General features: G+C 45.3%; 1 long non-coding RNA gene across 1 annotated transcript; it reads right to left on the bottom strand.

Annotated features, from left to right (window-relative positions):
• Positions 1–8773: 8773 nt before the first annotated feature.
• LOC118532544 (uncharacterized) lies at positions 8774–21700 on the bottom strand. The gene is made up of 3 exons (XR_004915777.2): positions 21414–21700; positions 18660–18790; positions 8774–9263 (listed from the first exon to the last, which is right to left on the bottom strand). It is a non-coding gene; the product is annotated as an uncharacterized LOC118532544 (long non-coding RNA).
• Between the last annotated feature and the right edge of the window lie 1907 nt (positions 21701–23607).

Below are 23607 nucleotides of genomic sequence, written 5' to 3'. Positions count from 1 at the left end.
TTATCTTACTTTTGAATGTTTATAATGATCACATTTCTTTTGCAGGGAAAAAAATATACTACTTTAAAAAACTGCATAAAAGACATTAAATGAGGGGCGCCTGGGTGGCTCAGACGGTTAAGCGTCTGCCTTCGGCTCAGGTCATGATCCCAGGGTCCTGGGATCAAGCCCCGCATTGGGCTCCCTGTTGAACAGGGAGCCTGCTTCTCCCTCTCCCTCTGCCTGCCGCTCCCCCTGCTTGTACACTCTCTCTTTCTGTCAAAAATAAATAAAATCTTAAAAAAAAAAAAAGAAAGACATTAAATGAGAATCTCCTTTTAAATGAAAGCTCAGATAGAGGAGTGGTTCTATAGTAACCTCCAGCAGCTCAGTATGATTGCACCTCAAATAGTCATCAAGTAAGTAGAGGGAAGATGTTTGACCTTGGGGCCTCTGCGTTTTCTAAAATCTGGAGTTTAGTGTTGATTAAAAAGAACAAAAAAAGTTACCTAGAAACAATGTTTCCTCCTTTACAGCTCTGAAATACACCCCGGAATTAACTCCCTTTCAATCAGGCAGGAAAATGGTCATGCATACAACTGTCATGATTCTAGCAAGTGCAAATATGGCATATGGCATATAATGAATGCTAATGGAGGGGGATAGAAGGGTACTTTTGTTGTAATGAACGTGCGATTTTATTTCCCTTATTTTCAAGACATGAAATAGCAATCCTTGCAAGAACTGCTAAACGGAGAGCTTTTTTTTGAGTCTACCATATGATTCTTGATGTTAGATTTTCATGAAAAAACAATTTGGCAAATGTCAACTGCTAAGGCAGCATGAACGGACTTGTGGTAGAGGACCTATGATCTCTTTGGGTAGGGGGGCTACTTTTGTGTATGGAGGTTGCTGATGGTAAGAGAGGTGGGGAGGTTGACAGATATTTCTGGGAGGGCTGAGGGTGATCATACCGCACTGTGCACACCTCATTCTAATTAACATTATTGTGGCTATTGACTAGCTGGCTGGACTGGAAGAAAAATGGATTGTGCAGTAGCATAGATAGCTAATATTTCCACACTTTTGCTTCCACATACATTATTACATTCAATCCTTTTCACAGTCTTGTGAATATTACTATTTAGAAATGAGGAACGTGACTTAACCCAAAACATAAATCTGTGATACAGCTGAGATTTGAACCCAAGTCTCGGACACCAAATCCTACTCTTTCCCACAATTTTCTGCTACTTGGAGTCTCATTAGGGATAAAGTACTACCTAATATTTGGCCAACAATTTCCTGGATTAAGCTGACATGGTTAGCTTTTATGGGTTGGAAAACATTTTACTAGGGGCGCCTGGGTGGCTCAGTCGGTTAAGTGTCTGCCTTTGGCTCAGGTCATGATCTCAGGGTCCTGGGATCGAGCCCTGCATTGGGCTCCGTGCTCAGCGGGGAGCCTGCTTCTCCCTCTCCTTCTGCCGCTCCCCGTGCTTGTGCTCTCTGGCTCCTGTGCTCTCTCTCTCTCAAATAAATAAATAAAATCTTTAAAAAAAGAAAAGAAAACAATGTAATAGATATCTCTTTTACATGGTATATTTTAAATAGATATTTCTAGATTTTTTTCAATTACTTACTTTACATTGGCTTTGAAGGTACATATTAATGTGATATTGTTTTACAATATGAACAAAGTTTTAAATTTATGGCATCCCTAAAAAAATTTGCAAACAATCTCAGTGGATTGAATATTTGATCCTTTTGCAATTCGAGGATCTGAGATTGGATAAATAGGTCAGACTTTAATGGCAGACAATGGAAATAGACGACATGAATCTTGAGTACCTAATTCTGTGTGAGAAATTATCCATGTGGCAGAGTTGCAATATATTTTCTGTGATTCGAGACTCAGTTTGGATACCGATTTAGCAAGCGGCAAGTTAGGGGTTATACTGGGAGTTCTTGAGAAAATTTGACATCATTATGGAAGTCTCTAAGGAATTGACACATATGATTTTACTACTCCCCAAATTACTTTTGAGGGCTAGATATTCCATTTGTGTCATTTACTGCCATCATTATGACTAACGACAGTGTTAAGGAGAAACTGAGGCCCTGAACTTAAGAGGTGAAGTGTCTGGGGCCACATGGGTAGAGAAGGCTCATGGCCCATCCTTTGAATGGGAAGATAACTTACGCACTAAAGTCTTAGGAGTCAAAGACAGACCAGAGTAATGGCCCTCAAACTTTATGAGGGTGAGGACCCCTTGTTAATATCAAAGAATTTAATGAGCCTCATGTGATAGTCGTTATACTTTTAATTATCTCCCTGCTGGAAACTACTTGGTATGGGCATGCATTTGCAACCCCCTTGTAATTACTCTCTAGGGATCTGTAGCCTACAAGATAGGAGTCGCTGGAGAGGATTTTGGTGCCCTACCCGGACACTAACACTCCAAATATTCTTGCTTTCAACTGCCTCTGATCTTCTCATCTTCTCTGTCTGAGTCAGGACTGTGAGGGTGAGTTCTCTGAGCAAACCTCTTAGACATCTGAATCTAGCCTCCAAGAAAACTCCAGTGGGGTCAGTCACACAGAATCCTCTTGTGCTTGGTAAGTTCCTGGTGAGTTCCTGGTGAGAGACTTTTGACTGATGAATTGGTTCCTCTCTTTGTATTAGTGAACTTCGAGGTAATCATTGGAAGCTGTAACTTGCCAATTTCTCTTTTGAAATAAATTATGCAGGAATATAAATTAGTTTCCAGACCTGGTAACAAATTCCCCCCCCCCCCCACCTTACATGTGTTTTCTAACTTTTTCATAATCTTATGTAGTATTTGTATAACAAAAATGAATTTGGAAGTACACCAATTGTAATTTCTCTATTTGGGACTCTGTGTTTTTCTTCTTTCTTTCTGCCATTCTTATTCTTCTTTGCTGATGCTAATAGAAGCAAGCACGCTACTAATTATGTTTGTGTAAGACCACAGTGGCCTGGAGAAGGATCGTGTGCCCTTAGGGTATGCTTGCATCTAAATGGGGTAAGACTGGAGAACATGTTTGTGGGTTGGTGGATGTTTTGGAAACTGTCTACCAAATTGATCCGTATTGTGTATAAAAACAATAATTTTCCAGGCAGAGCTTTTTGTTGTTGTTACTTTTATTGTCTGTCAAGCTCAGTGGTAGCTCAGTGTGATCTCTGTGATGATAAGAGCAGTTGACAATTGGGATAGAGGAAGGAATGGCTCACCTCTGATACGCTGGCTCTGTGGGAGGTCGGGGGTTTGTGTGGCACCAACATGATAGTCAGAAGTGAAATTTTGCCCATGTGATATAGACACTCTGCTTGGGCTTGGCTGGTTCCTCTCTTTGTAGGATAGATTAAGCTGTTTATTCTTGTGCTGTTTATTAGCTCTGCCTGACCTGATTCCTATCACCCAGAATATGAAAACTTAGTGTCCTAAGTTCTCTGGCTGAGGTCACCATGTCCTGAAATAAACAGTATTTCACACGAGCAGAGCGTGCAGGGAGATGAAATGGCAGTGAACTTACTCCATGGGTCAAGTTCTGTCTACCACGGGCTTTTCCAGACAGGTCCTGGATTGGATTGTCCAGCTGTCCAGTTTCTTTTCTTTTCTTTTTTTTAAAGATTTTATTTGACAGAGAGAGACACAGCGAGAGAGGGAACACAAGCAGGGGGAGTGGGAGAGTGAGAAGCAGGCTTCCCGTCGAGCAGGGAGCCCGATGCGGGGCTCGATCCCAGGACCCCGGGATCATGACCTGAGCCGAAGGCAGATGCCTAACGACTGAGCCACCCGGGCGCCCCAGCTGTCCAGTTTCTTAAGGAAAAATACTTCCAATCTCAAGAGGCTAGAGCTAGAGAATGCTTCCAAGTATCTGACACCAGTATCTAAGCTAAGTCGCAATTGGTGATTCATTCATGTATCTAGCCCAAATGCTGCAGGCGCAGGTCTCAGTGGTTTGTGAGTCTAGAGGAAATTCTGGTGACTCAGTTGCCCTTACCTGTTTCATGGCCAAGTTTGTCCCTTCACCTGCAATGTACGAGGAGGCAGCAACTCAAGATCCCGTAGGCCGTTGCCATGCTCTACACTCCTCAGCCTCTAGTTGGGTCCAAACAATATGGCACACTCACGGGAAGGCGGGATGGTGTGGTGGTTAGAGGCATGACCTTGTTTGAGTCCCAGCTCTGCGACTGATCAGCCGTGTGACCTTGGGCACTTCACTCTCTCTGTGCTTGTTTCCTCATCTGTAAAATGGGGAGAGCGCTAGTACGTTTACCTCCGTGGGTTGTTGCAAGGATTAAATGAGTCAGTGGAGGTCCGCCACCTAGAATCATGCTTGGCGCATGGCGCATGGTTGAGACATGTTAACAGCTATCGTTTTGCTCTATACATGATATTGAGCACTTTCTTCTTCAGTCCTACGTTCCTAGTGATCCTTTCTGCTCCACCGGTAGAGAAAGAAGCTTCCCTTTCCCTTTCGTTAGAGGGCTCCTACGGCAGAGTGGCCAGGCCGGTCCCCCCAGCTGCATGGGGCTACGGAGCCCTTGAAATGTGGCTAGTCGGATTGGAGATGCGCTATAAGCCTGAAATGCACTTTGAGGGGCGCCTGGGTGGCTCCGTCATTAAGCGTCTGCCTTCGGCTCAGATCATGATCTCAGGGTCCTGGGATCGAGCACCGCATCGGGCTCCCTCCTCAGCGGGAAGCCTGCTTCTCCCTCTGCCACTCCCCCTGCTTGTGTTCCCTCTCTCGCTGTCTCTCTCTCTCTGTCAAAAAAATAAATAAATAAAATCTTTTAAAAAAATGCACTTTGAAATGTAAACACGTAGATGAGAAAAAGAACTTAAGACACTCTATCAATAGTTATGTTGCCTACATGTTGAAACAATAGTTTTGAATATATTGGGTCAAAGGAAATAAATTACTAAGTGAATTTCTCATGTCTTTTAAACTTTTGTGTTTCAATGTGGCCACTAGAAAAAAATTTTATTGTGGTGAAATCTACATAAGATAAATTGACCATTTTAATCATTTTTGGGGGTACCATTCAGTGGCCTTAAGTCTGCTCACATTTCTACGGTCATTGTCTCCATCTGAAGAACTTACTCGCCTTTCCAAACTCAACCTCTGGTCCTGTTGAGTGCTCAAACCTCCATCTCCATCCCCCCAGTCCCTGGGAACCGCTACCACTTGGCTTCTTGTCCCCATTAATTTGATTATTCTAGGTGCCTCATATAAGTGGAATCATACAATATATTTACCTTTCTGTGACTGAATTACTTAGCATATTTTCTTCAACTTTCGCTGGACTCTGGCTTGTTCCCACCTTTTGGCTATCGCAAATAATGTGGAAAATTTGAATCACCTATGTGGTGTGTGTTTTATTTCTATCGGAAAGTGCTGCGCTAGGGTGTTGATAAATTTCAAAAGGGTGGCCTCTAATCAGTGCTTGGAAACGCTGCCCTGGTTTGCCCCTGAGGCCTGTTGCTGATCCAGTTTGCGGGCCACGCTCCTGTCTTCCTCCTTGCTGTCCCCGGGGGTCCTGCCATTCTCTCTGCAGTGTTACTTCTCTTTGCCTTTTCCCTGTGTTTGCTTTCCCTGAGGTTGCTCCCTCATCTGTGGGAATTCTCAGGAAAACCTGGTTCTCAATAGAAGTTCCTACAGGTCACTGGGTTGGGCCATGGGGCGCGTGAGGATTTTATCTTCTCCCCCAGAGTCAGGGACCCTGGCCTTGAGTCTCATATGGCTGGGGACAGGCTTGTGTTTGGGCTGTGGGGTAAGGAGGGCAGACAGAGGCTTAGCTTCATTTCATGGATAAGGAGACACACTCTTTCGGAGGATGGCGGCTTTCAAAAGGCATTCATTCATCTGGGACCCAGAGCTGCGTCTTCTGACTCTAGGAGTGGAGTAAAGAGCTTTTTAGAAGGGAGTTCACCCAAAGGAACTTAGTGTTCTATTTTTGTACGTAAAGCAGTGTTACTTTGGGCTAAGGTTCTTTGGTTTCTGAAAATGCTTCATAGCCTGCTTTGGTCCCAACTAAATGTGGTTAGAGCTATGTGGGGAGCGTAAATTGTTTCTAACCATTGTGTGGATGAGCACTGAAATAATTATTCAGCTTGACGAGTCCCCTTTGGTTTCAGGGACTTCAGCGATTCCTTTCATATATTCCTTTTTTTTTTTTTTTTAAGATTTATTTATTTATTTGAGAGAGAGAGAAAGAGAGGGAGAGAGAAGGAGAGGGAGGGAGAGAGTGAGAGACAACCCATGCGGAGGGGCAGAGGGAGGGAGAGAGGGAGAGAAGCAGACTCCATTAAGTGTGGAGCTGGACGCAGGGCTCGATCCTATGACCCTGAGATCATGACCTGAGCCAAAATCAGGAGTCGGATGCTCAACCAACTGAGCCACCCAGGCAGCCCCCTTTTTTTTCTTAAAGATTTATTCATTTATTTTAGAGAGAGAGAGCACAAGCGGGAGGGGCAGAGGGAGAGGAAGAGAGTATCTCAAGCAGATGCGTGCTGAGTGTAGAGCCCTACTTGGGGCTCGATCGTATGACCCTGAGATCACAACCTGAGCCGAAACCAAGAGTTGGGTCCCCAACCTACTGAGCCGCCCAAGTGCCCCTCCCCTAAAACATTTCTAATACAGATGAAGAAGTGGAGTCTGACCTAAATACTCCTCTCTTTCGCTATGTAAGGATTTCTCATTGGTTTTTTTGAACACTTCAAATATTTTTGCTTTACTAATTTCCTTGCTGGGCCTCTGTGGATCATCTTACACATACTCTGGGCTGCAGGTACCTTACTTTGGAGACTGCTACATGGTTTTTAAACTGGAAGGATGCAAAATCCCAAGGGTGTAAGTAATTTGTTCTGCTCTTATTAATGCTAGGGAAGAATTATTACTACAGCTGAAACTATCAATTTACTTAAACCAAAACCTACAACAAAGTATTAGAAATACTGTAAATATTGTACAGGAATTATCCAAAGATGGGTTTTTTTTTTCCCCAGATGAGTATTACACTGGCAAAGTGACAAGATGTTGCAAACATACATTGTTTTCATTGTATTTCTCCATGTACACACTTGTTTACTATCACTAGTAATCATTACTGCATGAAAACTTCCAGGCTGGCAATGTTACCAACAATAAGACACAGAAGATCTTCTTTGAGGCTCTGTTTGATGGCAAATGTACAAATCATGGGCCAACGTGGTGGGATCAAGCCAGGGCGGTTACTTGCAAGACATTGGATATGAATCCTCATGCCGAAGAAAAGGATTCCAACCTTTCTATGTGTCTCTATCTGATATTAATTATTTGTGCTTTAAAAAAAATGACTCATCTAGGAACTTTTCCAGATTTTAGAAGTTTCTAGATGCAGCCCTCCGCAGGGAGAGCTCCTCAGAGCTGCACAGGGTCTGCTTAGATGTTACATGACTGGAGGTGGCCTTTCTCTGCTGCTCCCCCTGTCGTGTTTGGAGGATTAGTGTAATTAGGGCCTGTGTACAGCACTTTGACATTCTCAGATGAAAAGTGCTGGATGAGCGTAAAATTTTATAACTGTAATGGAATCCAAGCAAATAGCATTGTAATAAATGGGTCTTGGTGCTGATACTGCATTTAAGAGTCCCCTCTTTATTATCTCATGTTTACTATATGTGATGAACCGAGGTGATTAATAACAATGTTAATAATTACTCCTACAGCATTTTATGCTTTCAAAGGGCTTTACAACTTGTTCATTATGTAATCTTTAATCTTCACAGTTGCTACTGTGCTAAGTCAGTATTGGGTTTTTTTTGGTTTTGGTTGTTTGTTTCTTTAAACATCTTTTTCATAGGAAGGGAGAGATCTGAGGAACAGAGAAGGGCTGAACGTTCAAGTTCACACAGCAAGGCAACGTGCAGCTGCTAGATTTCCATTTGGAAAGTAAAGATGTCTGATGAACTGCAAGAGACAGGATGAGGTGGGGCGGGGAGAAGAGGTAACAGTGGACGCCACACGGGGCTAGGGGGCAGATCGCTGTGCTCCGGATGGTGAGGGGCTGAAGCAGGGGGTTCGGTAAGCGGAAACAAAGGACAACTTGATTCAGAATCTGGAGGTTAGGGTTCCCACCCACACGACCCCCTCTGGTAAGGCCCAGATGCCCCAGCAGAATTTCTGTGGTGGCCTGTGTTCATTCAGCTGGTGCTTAACACCTGGTCAAGGTTGATCAAGGGGAGTAGGGCTTTCTGTGGCCGCTAATTGGGTGCTATAAGGAACAGACCCCCAAACTGTAGTGTCAGCAACTGTGCATTGCATAATCAGCTGCTTCGAATGCCCACCAGGGGATTAGACCGAGATAAGCGAGTGCTGTAGGTATCCGTAAGACAAGCAGTGTGTCAATTACACCGTGGATGGCCAGATTTATGTGCTTTTTGGCGGTGCCGCGGAGCTATTAATCACGGAACAGGCCCCATGTAAACCAAAAGCAAATGGCACATCTCGTGGACGGTCCCAGCAAAAAACAAAAGAAAGAAAGAAAGAAAGAAAAAAGAAGGAAAAAAAATGTCACGTTTCCCCCTATATCTTCCGCTGATGTCTAAGGTGCTAAAAATTAGAATGGACACACAGAGGCATGAAGCAGTAATCAAGTACGACCTACCCATTTCTTCCTTTTCTTTTCTCCTCTTTGAGAAAGGAAGACTTAACCATGTTTCCTGAGCTGGGGAGACTGGCTTCCTAGCCAGCAGCTGGAAATGGCATATTTCACATAAAAAGGCACCCGTTCCAACATTTTCTTTTAATGACAAAGTGAGGGTTTCATGGCTTTCCTTTACTTTTATTACAATGTCGTTTAGATGGGCCATACATGTAGATTTCCTATTACTTGCTAAGCTACATATCTCAGGAAGTGCAATACATCTAATGTCATAATTAAATGTCGTCAGGCTAATGTGTATGAGTGTTTTGAGCTTTATCACTAATTGCTGTGTTAGCATGAATTAGACAGTGAAGTAATTAGAAGCCGAAATGCATCTGTGTCATGTGGTGCGGTGCCGTTTCTGGGGTGGGCTGTGTGTTTTGTGTACGCGCGAGGGAGCGCTCCTCCCTCTTTCCCCTGGTTCCCCGTCGCCCCGAAGTGCTTGATAGTCTCTCCTGTCTGTGCAGAAGTCTCTGAAATCACGTCCAGAATGGGAGCCATTGTCTCGAAGAGGGATTCCACGTTGCTTTAAATAAGCAATCTTCCGTAATCATTCAGCAGGGAAAGCTTTACTCTGAAAACCAGAATTAATGCAAGACAGGTTTTAGGGTTTCGAGAACGCATGTTTGTCTTCAGAACAGATTAGTTAGGATCGGGGTGTGCGTGAGTGTGGGAGAGGCGCTGGGAGCTGCACGAAGGAGAAAAAAGGAAGGCATTTGTTTTCAGCTTGAGATCCTTGCTGATCTTCCCACAATTCATCAAATCCTCAAGGACCCATCCTGCTGACCATGTGACAATTGAACTTTTCCTCTTCCTCTTCCCCTCTGCCCTCACTCCTTCTTGGTTTGGTACGAAACGGGAGTCAGAGGAGAGGCCTATAAAAATCAGGTTCTGGCTTCGGGCTCCCGTACCCTCCCAGGGGGAAGTTCAGGACACAAGGCGAGGCCTTCCTCAAGAAGGCCCTGAGTCCAGGAGAGCCCATGACCTTGCCCTGGCCTCCTCCAACACAGGATTCCTTTGCAACGGTCTCCAGTCAATGGATACCTTTGTGTGCGTGTGTCCACCGTGCAGCCGATTTTAATCCACCGTGGAGCTGAGGAAGACAATGTGACAGCCTCGGGAGAAAGTCTATCCTCCAGTAACTTTTATCGGCCGGGGAGGCCATTACCACCTGCTTGATTTCTCAGGCAATTTTAGTTCATGGCTGCCCGGCGATAGGGAATCTCAGAGAGAGAGTCCTTCACTCTATGGAGTTACCCCATAGGCTGTTCCCACAGCCCTAAGATACACTGTGGGCTTGGCCTGTACCTGTTTTATATTTTTTTATATGACGGATTTATACGTCAGTGCTGCTAATGTCTGAGCAGCTTTTCACTGTGGTTTTGTCCTCGAAGGACTGGTGTAGCCCACAGAGCTATTCCCCTCCTCTGGTAGGAACAGAAGAATGAGAAGGACCCTGCTGCTGTCTGACAGTTTTGACAAGCCTTGTCAAATTCCCATTCCCAGAGGTGCCTCTTGCCCATTAGGAGGCTGATTGCTTCCGGGGAGTCTCCTGAATTCCAACAGAGACAAGATCAAGGTCTAATGCACCTCCTGAACGTGGGGCCTCCCTCTCCTTGACCAACAAACTCTGACAGAATGGCTTGTCAACAAATAGGTCTGGGGTAGGAAGATAAAGAGTTGTCATTTAGAAATAAATGCTGTTATTTCTCTTCACAATTTGTAACCTCTTTTTCAGCTCTTTCCCTCCCCCTCTCCCTCTGCTCCTCAGTCCCACATCCTGCTTACTGGCAAAATGTTCCCACAGCTGCACAGAGACGAGCCTCACGCTCGGCAGGTGCACACCGATGCTGGCTCCTGCTGGGGGTGCTTCTCGCTCCTTACCTGCCTACACAGCCCCCTCCCTGCTTTTAAAAAAATTCCAAGGCAGTGTGAAAGCATGTCAGAGGCAGGTCACAAAACCTACCCTGTGCATCGCTAAGATGGGCAAGAGATATCTTTAATTTGTCCCTCTTTGCTTGGCAGGTGATGCTCACTGTTCCTTGCGTATTTAGTGATTTCCAATTTAAATCACTTACATTTAATACAATAGCATGGATGTTTCTTCACTTGGCTATTTGTCTGTTAAACCTCCAATGGCAAGGATTTTGTATTATCTTTTCTCCCCCCACCAGAGTGCTCACCACCTTGTGCTGTTTTTGGCTGTTTTCTCGTCTATATTGGCACATAAAATTACAGGCTTCCCAAGGGCCAGGACTATGTCTGTCGTGTTCATAGCCGTGTGCCATCTCTAGCATCAGACTTGGTATACAAATGATGCTCAACAAATGTTAGTTGAGTGACTACATGAGTGAATGTGTGCTTTGCTATGTGTAAGACACTGTGCCAAGTTGCTTCAGAACTGACCCTGAACTGATGTCCACTATCACCACTTCTATTCAGCATAGTACTAGAAGTCCTAGCCACAGCAATCAGACAACAAAAAGAAATAAAAGGCATCCAAATCAGCAAAGAAGAAGTCAAACTCTCACTCTTTGCAGATGATATGGTACTTTATGTGATAAACCCAAAAGACCCCACCCCAAAACTGCTAGAACTCATACAGGAATTCAGTCAAGTGGCAGGATATAAAATCAATGCACAGAAATCAGTTGCATTTCTATACACCAACAACAAGACAGAAGAAAGAGAAATTAAGGAGTAGATCCCATTTACAACTGCACCCAAAACCATAAGATACCTAGGAATAAATCTAACCAAAGAGGCAAAGGATCTGTATGCAGAAAACTATAAAATACTCATGAAAGAAATTGAGGAAGACACAAAGAAATGGAAAAACGTTCCATGCTCATGGACTGGAAGAACAAATATTGTGAAGATGTCAATCCTACCTAGAGCAATCTACACATTAAATGCAATCCCTATCAAAATACCATCCACTTTTTTCAAAGAAATGGAACAAATAATCCTAAAATTTGTATGGAACCAGAAAAGACCCCGAATAGCCAGAGGAATGTGGAAAAAGAAAAGCAAAGCTGGTGGCATCACAATTCCGGACTTCCAGCTCTATTACAAAGCTGTCATCATCAAGACAGTATGGTACTGGCACAAAAACAGACACATAGATCAATGGAACAGAATAGAGAGCCCAGAAATGGACCCTCAACTCTATGGTCAACTAATCTTCGACAAAGCAGGAAAGAATGTCCAATGGAAAAAAGACAGTCTCTTCAACAAATGGTGTTGGGAAAATTGGACAGCCACATGCAGAAGAATGAACCTGGACCATTTCCTTACACTACACATAAAAATAGACTCAAAATGGTTGAAAGACCTAAATGTGAGACAGGAGTCCATCAAAATCCTAGGGGAGAACACAGGCAGGAACCTCTTCGACCTCAGCCGCAGCAACTTCTTCCTAGAAACATCGCCAAAGGCAAGGGAAGCAAGGGCAAAAATGAACTATTGGGACTTCATCAAGATAAAAAGCTTTTGCACAGCAAAGGAAACAGTCAACAAAACCAAAAGACAACTGACAGAATGGGAGAAGATATTTGCAAATGACATATCAGATAAAGGGCTAGTATCCAAAATCTATAAAGAACTTATCAAACTCAACACCCAAAGAACAAATAATCCAATCAAGAAATGAGCAGAAGACATGAACAGACATTTTTCCAAAGAAGACATCCAATGGCCAACAGACATATGAAAAAGTGCTCAACATTGCTCGGCATCAGGGAAATCCAAATCAAAACCTCAATGAGATACCACCTCACACCAGTCAGAATGGCTAAAATTAACAAGTCAGGAAATGACAGATGTTGGCGAGGATGCGGAGAAAGGGGAACTCCTACACTGTTGGTGGGAATGCAAGCTGGTGCAGCCACTCTGGAAAACAGTATGGAGGTTCCTCAAAAAGTTGAAAATAGAGCTACCGTACGACCCAGCAATTGCACTACTGGGTATTTACCCCAAAGATACAAATGTAGTGATCTGAAGGGGCACGTGTATCCTGATGTTTATAGCAGCAATGTCCACAATAGCCAAACTATGGAAAGAGCCCAGATGTCCATCAACAGATGAGTGGATAAAGAAGATGTCGTGTATATATATACAATGGAATATTATGCAGCCATCAAAAAACCCCGAAATCTTGCCATTTGCAATGACATGGATGGAACTAGAGGGTATTATGTTAAGCGAAATAAGTCAATCAGAGAAAGACTTGTATCATATGATCTCACTGATATAAGGAATTCTTAATCTCAGGAAACAAACTGAGGGTTGCTGGAGTGGTGGGGGTGGAAAGGATGGGGTAGCTGGGTGATAGACACTGGGGAGGGTATGTGCTATGGTGAGCGCTATGAATTGTGTAAGACTGATGAACCACAGACCTGTACCTCTGAAACAAATAATACATTATATGTTAAAAAAAAAAAGAAGAAGAAGAAGATAGTAGGAAGGGAAAGATGAAGGGGGGGAACAGGAGGGGGAGATGAACCATGAGAGACTATCGACTCTGAGAAATAAACTGAGGGTTCTAGAGGGGAGGGGGGTGGGGGGATGGGTTAGCCTGGTAATGGGTATTAAAGAGGGCACGTATTGAATGGAGCACTGGGTATTACATGCAAACAATGAATCATGGAACACTACATCAAAAACTAATGATGTAATGTATGGTGATTAACATAACATAGTAAAAAAAAAAAAAAAAAGAACTGAGCCTGATCTTTAAAAATGTTATTATGTGGGGGGGCACCTGGGTGGCTCAGTCAGTTAAGCGTCTGACTCTTGATTTCGGCTCTGGTCATGATCTCAGGGTTATGAAATTGAGCCCTGGGCGTGGAGCCTGCTTTAGGATTCTCTTCTCTCTCCCTCTCCCTCTGCCTCCACTCCCCCTACCCCCTCTTGCGCACACACACTCTGTCTCTCTCTCTAAAAAAAAAAGAAATGCATTATGTGGTAGGGCAGATGAGACCCAGGGTTACAAATCCTGATAATAAATTACTGAGTGAGGGAATTGCTCCACAAGAGAATAAAAGAAACGTCTACATTGGTGGTGGAGAAAGGCAAAAAGGGATCAGGAAAGTTCCTTGGAAGATGTAGCATTTAAGTTGGACATTGAAAGATGGGTGGAGTCTTGACAGATAAAGATGGGGCAGAACGGAGGCTTGCAGGAGAAGGAGGGTGTGGTGGTCATTTGTCGTTTTAGGCCATCCATACGCATTTGCCTGACTTTTAGCAATAGCTCTTGGTTTTCTTTTGGGTATCACAAAGGACCCCTGATGCCCCTCACTGGGTCCAATGGGGCCTTGAGGACCAGGGCTGGCCAATAAGACTCATGAGACTCAGGACTAAATATGAAAGATGAGCTGGGGGCGCCTGGGTGGCTCAGTCAGTTGGGTGTCTGCCTTCGGCTCAGGTCATGATCCTAGGGTCCCGGGATCGAGTCCCACATTGGGCTGCTCAGTGGGGAACCTGCTTCTCCCTCTGCCTGCCTCTTTCCGTGCTCACGCTCTCTCTCTCCCAAAGAAATAAATAAAATCTTTTTTAAAAAAAAAGAAGAAAAAAAGGAAAGATGAGTGACAGACATTTCACAAAAAAATGATATGGCAAATAAGTACACGAAAACATGCTTGCATTGTTAGCCATCAGGGATATGCAAATTAAAACCAGTGAGGTGCCACCACACATCTACTAGAATAGAAAAAATTAGGGGTACCTGGGTGGCTCAGTCAGTTGAGTGTTCGACTCTTGGTTTTGGCTCAGGTCATGATCTCAGGGTTGTGAGATAGAGCCCTGGGTCGGGCTCTGGCCTCAGTACAGAGTCTGCTTGGGATTCTCTCTCTCCCTCTGCCCTTCCCCCACACTCATTCTCTCTCTCAAATAAATAAATAAATAAATAAATAAATAAATAAATAAAATCTTAAAAACAAAAACCAAAACCAGGTGAATGGCTAAATGGAATGTGGATGTCCATACATTGGAATACTATTCAGCAAATAACAAGTAATCCAACAACTGGATCAATCTTAAACACTATTTTGCATGAAAGAAACCACGTACAAAATAATACACACTTGATCCCATTTATATGAAGTTCAAGAACAGACAAAGCTAATTTAAGGAGATTGAAATCAGAATAATGGTTGCCTCTGGGCAGAGAGAGAGACTAATGAGGAAGGGCCACTGGAGGACCTGCTTGGGTTCTTGGTATATATATATATTTGTCAAAATCCATTGACTGTACACTTAAGATCTGTGCGCTTTATTGCAGGTAAATTGTACCTCAATTTTCAAAAGCCAGAAAATGTGCAGAAAGTTAAAAGAAGAAAAAAATTTTAATAGTTCTACCACCCAAAGAAGATCGCTATTGACATTTTAGCATAGTTCCTTCTAATATTTTAATTTTTTGTTTGCTCATTTAAAAAAGAGTTCTAATGATATTTACATTTAATATTTTGTTCCTTTTTCAATAAATGTTACATTATAGGCATTTCCCATGTTATAGTATGGATTTCAAAACACACCGTTTTTCATGGCTCCGTGTTTGCATGAGCGTTTCCATGGCTCACTTCATCACCATCTCTTGCCTCCAGCCATGTCCTAACTGAATGAGGTTCCCATTTCTGGCTTCAGCCACCGAATTACTGCCTTATGACACATTCCCAGAAACAGAATAGCTCAAAGAGAATGAACACTTTGATGTTTCTTGACACACACGTAGCTTAAACATTGGTGTTTGCGTCTTAGGAAGATTCAAGCACACATGTCCAGAGCTAAAACAGCGAATGACCGTCCATATTGTAGTTTTTAAATGGGTATTCTATATGAGCCGTCAACCCAAATTCACTTCTGGGTCTCTAGTTTGCCTTGCTGTCTATTCTGGAGCCAAAGGGACCCAGATTCGTCACGAAGTGAATTATGCGTTGGCATGTGTGGGTCTAACTCAAATATTCGCACAATGCTGTCAGTCTCATTTTAATTTGTGGAAATAAAAAAAATATCCATGTCAAAGCTGTTAGATTAGCATTCAGGAATCCCCAGTTGCCCTAGAGCTTAGTGTTCAGCTTGACTTCTCTCTTACTGAGCTGTCACCTCTGCTCACAGACCTGCTCTGGGGAAAGCGTGTGACCTGGAAGCCGGCCCTTTCTTGTCTAGGGTTCTTGCCTGCTTGTCTTCCCAGGGTCAGTTCTTACACGTCCTGGGACTCCTCACTCCATCTCATCTGTGGGGAAGGTCATGGCCAATGCCAGAAAGGGAAGGATTGACCCTTTATTCGGTGTCACCCGCTTTACATAGATTTTCTTATTTAATTACCACAAGCTGCCCCTTGAGGTGGATGTTGGGATTTCTATTTTACCGGGGAAGAAACTGAGGCCCAGAGAGTTAGATAAGCTGCTCACTATAGAAAGTTTTGTTCAAATGATAGATGTTTACGGTCTGGAGATAAAGCAGCAAGTCAAGTCTTGTGCTTCTTCCTGCCGCGGCAGCCCCTCCCTGGAGAGGCCCCGAGGCTCTGTGCAGCGGGAGATAAGATGCCAGAGCTTCCAACCTGCGTTAGCAAGAGCCACGTCAAACACCAGGGTGACTACTGGGTGGGTGTTGGAGAACAAAATATTTGTGGGGCAGGCTGAGACTTAGGCCACATCTCCACTAGCTGCTCATGGTGGCACCCTCCGTCAGACCGCAGTTCCATCAAGATGGCTGGATATCCACAAAGTTACTTTGACACAGGGAGTTAAGAGCCGCCTCCCCACGCAGCCAAAACTACCACGGGGTTCTCGGTTGAGCTGCCCCTTCACAATGAAGGGATTTTTTTCCAGCAAGAGTGGAGCACTGTAGAGTGTCAGGTCCAACTCAGAGAGGGGAAGGGACAATGCAGTGAGTTTCATGACAACACTAAGTCTAAATTTCGGACTTTCTGTTCCATATTTTTCCCAGAAGAGGATTGAGTATCATTGACCTCTTTGGACCCCTCTTTGGGTCTTTGGGGGAGTGTTTTAAGTGATCCCACTATTAAATGATGGTCCTGCCCATTTGCCTCCCCACTTGAGTCAAGCAGAGCTTCTGAATGTGGAAGGACATATTGGAAGTGATGACATTGGTAAGGGTTGCCCTTGGCGGGAGGTGACAGTTCCCAGGACCCTGGCCACCCTGGCTCTGCCTGGCTGCCCTGAGGTCTGAGGGTATTACCTACCCTTGCTGTGACCTATGCTTCTGGCACACTGGTTGGAAATTCTGTGTAGAACACCGGCAGAGGACTGTCTGGCTGGCTCAGTCAGTGGAGCATGAGACTCTTTTTTTCTTTAATGATTTTATTTATTTGTTTATTTGAGAGAGAGAGAGACAGAGCATGAGCAGAGGGCAGGGCAGAGGGAGAAGCAGACTCTATGCTGAATGTGCCCGATGTGGGGCTCGATCCCAGGACCCCAAGATCATGACCTGAGCCAAAACCAAGAGTCGGATGCTTAACTGACTGAGCCACCCAGGCACCCTGAGCATGAAACTCTTGATCTCAGGGTTGTAAGTTCAAGTCCCATCAGGGTGGAAAGATTACTTAAAAAAAAAAAAAAATCTTATATATAAAAAAAAAAAGTACCAGCAGAAACATTGCACATACTGCCTTAGCCTTAGGGTAAATGGTTTTCAGTACAAAAGCTAAGGATAAACTCCTGAGGTTAAGGGATATGTATTTGTAATCTCGCTCTCTCCTTCATGCATTGAATAGAAGAACAAAGAAAGTTTGAACTAATATCCTGGATTTACAATCTTATCTTTATATTGATGGGAATACTACCAAGTCGGGGAGGGGAGAGGGGCAGAAAGAGGAAGACAGATGGAGGGAGAAATTGCATTCTACCAGTAATATTCAGAATTGTTCATCCATGGATCATAAACCATTGAAAAACTTCTTTGGAACTGTCCGGCTTTAAATAATGTTCTGGGTGCTCTTAACACAAATCCAGTATCTAAGTCAATTATGAAAATAGGTGACAACATGAGACAATGTATAAAGAAGGGACATAAGAGTCAGGGAGATCTGGGTCTGAATCCCAACTATGTTACCTGTTGGTTCTATGACCACGGGAAGTTGTCGAAACTTTCTGCCAAATGGGGATGATAATACCCACCTTATGAGGCTGTTCTATTAACTGAGTGAGAGAAGGCATGTGAAAGTAATAAGTACATTATTTAATTGGTTGTTCAACCCACATAATTCTCTGCATGGTAGCTTTATTCTAATATGGTCTCGTGCTGTGGCACTAATCTTTTTTTAGAGAAGGAGGGGGAGGGGCAGAGCGGGGAGAGACAATCTTTTTTTTTTTTTTTAAGATTTTATTCATTTATTTAGAGAGAGCAGGTGTGAGTGGAGGGGGGTGGTGGAGGGAGAGAGAGAATCTCAAGTAGACTCTTCATGGAGCACAGAGCCCGATATGGGGCTCAATCTTAGGACCCTGAGATCATGTCCCGAGCCAAATCAAGAGTCAAACGCTTAACCCCCAGGCACCCTGTGACACTAATCTTAACAATGAGTTTCTCTTGGCACTTTGGTAATTGCCATAGTCTTTAAAGTGGAGTCCAGAACAGACCTAACTCACCATACATTTTATGCTTTAACAGTGAATATTTCAATGAGGTCTAACTTGACGGTAGGGAGGGTGGAGGGGTCATATTTGTAAATGCAGGCAAAACAGGTTGCTCCCATGAATGTATCTGTTCATTTCGTATATTCATTCTATAAATGAAAAGGACTCTCCACAAATCATTGCGTCTCTCCACAGTCCTGGGAAGGAGCAATCATCAGTCCTGTGTTGCAGAGAGAGAAACTGAGTCTGGGAGAGTAAGTCAAGTGTCCCAGGTGACTCTGCTAGTAAGTGGAAGAGCTAGGACTCCAAGCTTCCCCATTTTTCAGGCTTATGGGCATACAACTTGAATACAACACAATAATGTAGATGTTCCTTACATTTTATTGTCCAAGGTGACACGGCTCTGCAGTCAGATGATGTCTTCTCTTCTGCATGCTCTTCAGGCACAACACATAGCTTGAAAGTTGAGTACCTGACACACCTCTCTGGTCTGAGTTAAAATGGAGCCCTGGTGCAAGAAAGAAGAAGAAGAAGCTTAGTAACCTCACTGGAGTATCACCATTGTTGACATCTGGGCTTGCACACATTTTTATTTTTCAAACATTGGGTCTTGTTTTAGAGGTGGTTTTTACTATTTATTACCAAGGGGGAAATGGAACAATCCCGATGCCGGAATCTTACAAGCTTCTTACTTTTTTTTTTTTTAAAGATTTTATTTATATATTTGAGAGAGAGAGAGAGAGAGAAAGAGAGCACGCGCTCACGCACGAGCAGCGGGGAGGGACAGAGGGAGAAGTAGACTCCTCGATGAGCAGGGAGCCCGATGTGGGACTCCATCTCAGGACCCTGAGATCATGACCTGAGGTGCAGGCAGACACGGAACCGACTGAGCCACCCAGGCGCCCACAAGCTTCTTACTTCTTGCTCCATGACTGGTTTTCTTGTCCAATTCCAGATGGCGACTGAAAATCTTTCCAGTGCTTTTATTCCTGCGTGGTTTTCACCTAACCACCAAGCCTCAACTCTTCTGACCCACCTTCTGGCCTGCGGCCCCTGGAGTGCGTCCCTCTTCCCTACACTGGCAGCAGGTTGCCCTCTGGGCTCACAATGCCTACCCCTTCCTCGGTATCTCTGAGCACCTGCAGGCTGGAATTCCCACCTGTGCAGAGGAAGGGCATTCCCTTGGCATTTTTTCTTTCGTAAGCCATGGAAGCATACCATGTATTTTTGAAAAATTCTATCCCAAGCTAATTATAAATGTAAAAAGATTTGGCTTTAGAGAGATAGGTTTTAGATCTGAGGAGTTTACTTACGTGGAACATCTCATTCTCAAGAAAAGGGAATTCGCTCACGAACATAAGAAACAACCCGAGCTTTTGTGTTCCCGGGAGGGTTTTGGAAACATAGAGACCTGGGTTTGGAATCCTGGATGGGCCGGGACATATGAGGCAGGGCCCTTACCCACCCTGTTCCTCCGTCTTCCAAATGGGAGGTTGGTATGGATCTCACAGAGGTCTGACAAGGGTTAAGTGAGATGGTGACTGTAGACCCGGTCCTATAGCTTCAGGCCCCAGCAAGTGCTCAAAAGACAGTCCCTTATATAATCAGAGCAAGTAATTCAGAGGCCGAGTCGGGCCCTTCTCTCTTGCTAGAGAATACCTGGATCGAAGAGCCTGAAATGGTAACGGCTCCTTATTTAGCTCTCCCTGGAGCCCTGCCCAGCTGTGTTGACGTTCCCATTTGCTCTTCGGAAAGGATGCAGAAGAGTTAAACGGCAATACAATTCTTACGCTGTTTTGGAGTTTTTCCTCTTTGTTCAACATCAAAGTGGGTCCGCAGTCCATTTTGCCAGTTTATACATATTGTTGTGTTCAGAGAAAGGCTGGAGGAGCTGAACTGGCTGCCTGATTAGCTGTGACTCCCGTGCAGGCCGGCTTAGGAGGCCAAATGGATTCTACCCCTGTAATGTTTTAATGAGAAGAGGGGTCGGGGGGGGGGGGAGCTCCCTCCCCTTCCGAAGGAGACTTTGTGGAGGCCCCGCTAATAAATCATTTGTTCCCTCTAAACGCACTCTTGCGTTCACAGAGGCACATACTCAGATGGTTCCCACTTGAAATTTCTCATCAAGGGCAAATAGCTCCCAGCCCGGATGGCTGAGCTGCTCTCCAGCCGACTCTGATGATGCGGCTTCAGCTTTTGACCCAGCCCCCGGGGACTCGCGAGTGTAGAACAACCGTGCCGCACGGGGAAACAAAGTCAGCGGGCCACTTTGTCTCCACCCCACGCCCCACCCCAGCGCGCTCGCAGTCCCCCTCCACTCTGAATTGCACGAGAGAAGAAAACCAGCACCATCAAGGATTTGGAAGCCGGCCCCGGCTGGCCCACCAATCCTTGCAGTTGCCTGCCTTTTCCCCCCCAAGCCTGCTCTCTTCCAGGGAAGGCTGCAGAACGTGGTGGTGGCTCCGCAGGTTTGTCCAGCTCGGAAGGAAGCGGCAGGGGCTCCAGCAAAAAAAGGAGCTGGAGAAAACCGCTGGGCCAGAGAACTGGGGATTGCACTCGCCTGTCTGAACCGAGTTCTCCTCCTCCTTCCCACTGGCCCTGGGAGAGCCACGTGGCCACTTCCGGGCCGGGCTCCCCTGGGCCTGCGCCCCTGGCCCTCCCGTCCGGCCCCCGGGGGGAAGCTGCTTGCCCCGCTCCATCAGCTGGAGTCATTTGGAGCCCGCCAGGTTCTCCTTCCCCTACAGGTATGCAGCTGGGATAACCGATGATTAATGCATGTGTCTGGCCGGGCCTTCAGGGTAATTCGATTTGCTTGATATCCAGAGCGATCCCCCCTCTTTCCTTCCTCCTCCCTTTCGTTCCCTGAGTTTGTGGCAGTGTTTACCTTGGTTGGTGTTTTCAGTTGATGAATGACACTTGTTTCTGGCATCCATTTCCGCCCAAGTTGTAATTAAATTTTGCATGAGGCTTCTCTAATTAGGGATCGGGGCCTCCCTCCCCCATCGGACCTCTCAAAAGTTCCCCAGCATTCAGAACTTTCCCCAGTTTTCCTTTCTGTCGTCCTCACCAAGCAAACCCCAGTGCTGATGGGTCGGCAGAAGGCCCCCCCGCCCGGTCACTGGGGCCATTACCTCCGGATTCTATGGTTTGCGATGGCAAAAGCCACATCCTGCTCCTAATGGGATCCATCAGGCTGGAGGGACGGACAGACTCCCAGAAAGATGAGCTTGTCTGCTGGAGGAGAGCTGTGCTCTGCCCCAGGTGAGGGGACGTCTGCAAAATCAGCCCTTCACGGAGATGCCAGCCAGCCCCGCGGCAGGGGTTCTGTCTCTATAAAGGGTGAGGCGAAGCTGTGCTTTCTCTTCTCCTTTTAAGAGCTCTGCGGAGGAGGAAGCAGCCTGTGTATTTTCCAACTGAAAGAAATGCCCACACAGCGGAGCCAGCAAGAGCAATGAATTCATGGTCCAGGAAACAGATGAACGAAACCAACCCAGGTTACTATCTGTCTGCAAAGTTGAGATAAAATTAGAGCAAATATGTCTGGTTCAGTTTCTGCTGGGTCCACATTGAGGGCCAAGAAGTAAACTGAACATGCTTCTGGGGTTGCCAAAATTGGCTAAGTTTCTTCAAATATATTATCCTGCTGCTTTTGTTTTGGTTTGCCTAATTCCCTCCTAGAAGACTCACAGGGAAGATACTCTGCATTGGAAGAGGAGAAAAGTTTATTCTTAAGAAACCGTTAAGAGGAATGTGAGGCCCGTGTGGATACGGGGATAGCCTAGAAATACATTTATGGGGGCACCTGAGTGGCTCAGTCGGTTAAGCGTCTGCCTTCGGCTCGGGTCGTGATCTCAGGGTCCTGGGATCGAGCCCCACATTGGGCTCCCTGCTCAGTGGGAAGCCTGCTTCTCCCTCTCCTGCTCCCCCTGCTTGTGTTCCCTCTCTCGCTCTCTCTCCCTGTCTCAAAAAAAAAAAAAAAAAAAAAAGAAATACATTTATGGTTTCAATGTGGACTTGTTAACACCGCGCTGGGTTTGTGGGGACGCACGTGACACGGGTGGAGCTTCAAACCCTGTTGGGAACAATAGAGACACCCTGAGGCTCTGGAGGAGAGAAAGGAGCTGGGGTTGGGACATGGATTCTAGTCCCTTCGCTGCCGCTGATGTGCTGGGACCGGGCGCAAGTACTTCTGGATCTCCCGCGCACCTCTCCATCTAGCGTGAGCCCCAGCTCCGCAGTGATCCCTCCTCCCGCCGAGCACTTCTCACAGCGGGGAGGAAGCTGAATGGGTGGAGAGCGTACAGGGGTGAGTAGTGAGAGAGAGCTTGGAAGGCTGGACCAGATGGGGAGGGTGTTGAATTCTGGCCTAAGTTTTAGAACCTGAGCTTGTGGGCAAAAGGCGGCTATGGAAGGATGTGGCAGAGGGAAGGCCTGACAAGGTGTGTTTCTGAGACAGTGTGAAAACAGACCAGCCTTCAATTATTTTTTTAAGATTTTATTTATTTAAGGGGTGCCTGGGTGGCTCAGTCGTTAAGCGTCTGCCTTCAGCTCAGGTCATGGTCCCAGGGTCCTGGGATCGAGCCCTGTATTGGGCTCCCTGCTCAGAGGGAAGCCTGCTTCTCCGTCTCCCACTCGCCTCGCTTGTGTTCCCTCTCTCGCTGGGTCTCTCTCTGTCAAATAAATAAATAAAATCTTAAAAAAAAAAACTTATTTATTTAAGAGAGAGAGAGAGCACGAGCAGAGGGAAGAGGCAGAGGGAGAAGCAGTCTTCCTGCTGAGCAGGGAGCCTGATGCGGGGCTCGATCCCAGGACCCTGGGACCATGACCTGAGCAGAAGGCAGATGCCTAACTGACTGAGCCATCCAGGTGCCCTGACCAGCCTTCATTTCTTTGGCATAAGTACTAGCCTGTCAGTGGTGAGAGAAACTTCACCTTGCCATACTCCAATGTGCTCAGGGACATGGCTCTTCCCCTGCTCAGTGGTGCTCAATCAATCCGTGATAGAGGATTGGGTCAGAGGACTGGGTGGAAGGCGAGTAACAGCCTGCGGAGAGTGGTAATTGCATTAAAAAATATTTTTTATTGTGGTAAAATATCCATATCATAAAATTGACCATTTTAGCCACTTCTAGGTATATAACTCGGTGGTATTTAGTACATCCACATTGTTGTGCAACCATCACCACCATCCATTTCTAGAACTTTCTCATCTTCCCAAACAGAAACTCTGTACCTATTAAACAATAAGTCCTCGTTCCTCACTCTCCCTAGCTCCTGGGAGCCACTATTCTACTTTCTGTCTCTATAAATTTGCCTATTTTAGGT

The sequence above is a fragment of the Halichoerus grypus genome, chromosome 9 (genome assembly GCF_964656455.1).
Source record: "Halichoerus grypus chromosome 9, mHalGry1.hap1.1, whole genome shotgun sequence".
Taxonomy (NCBI): domain Eukaryota; kingdom Metazoa; phylum Chordata; class Mammalia; order Carnivora; family Phocidae; genus Halichoerus; species Halichoerus grypus.
Note: the sequence above shows the minus strand (reverse complement) of the source record. Positions and strands in the feature narration are given on the sequence as shown.